Source organism: Gavia stellata, chromosome 5, assembly GCF_030936135.1.
Source record: "Gavia stellata isolate bGavSte3 chromosome 5, bGavSte3.hap2, whole genome shotgun sequence".
Lineage (NCBI taxonomy): Eukaryota > Metazoa > Chordata > Aves > Gaviiformes > Gaviidae > Gavia > Gavia stellata.
The window spans coordinates 55,292,415-55,292,655 of record NC_082598.1 but is presented as its reverse complement, the minus strand read 5'-3'; positions in this window follow the sequence as shown (position 1 = coordinate 55,292,655).

Sequence of the window (241 nt, the reverse complement as noted above, 5' to 3'; positions counted from 1 at the left end):
TTTTAGGTTCAGTAGCTGATGTTTTTACATTTTAACAGTGCTATGCAGGACAATGTTTCTTGTATTTGAGAATGCCAGGTGGCTCGTAACCAGGGCAGTATTTTTTGTTTGAGAAAGCTGCTATCTTTGAACAATGCTATCAGTTTATGTGGAGACAAATTCTCCTCCTAAATTGAAAGCTTAAATACTTGACTTCATTGGAATTCCTTCTGATCTAGAGCAGAATCTGACTTTAGAAATA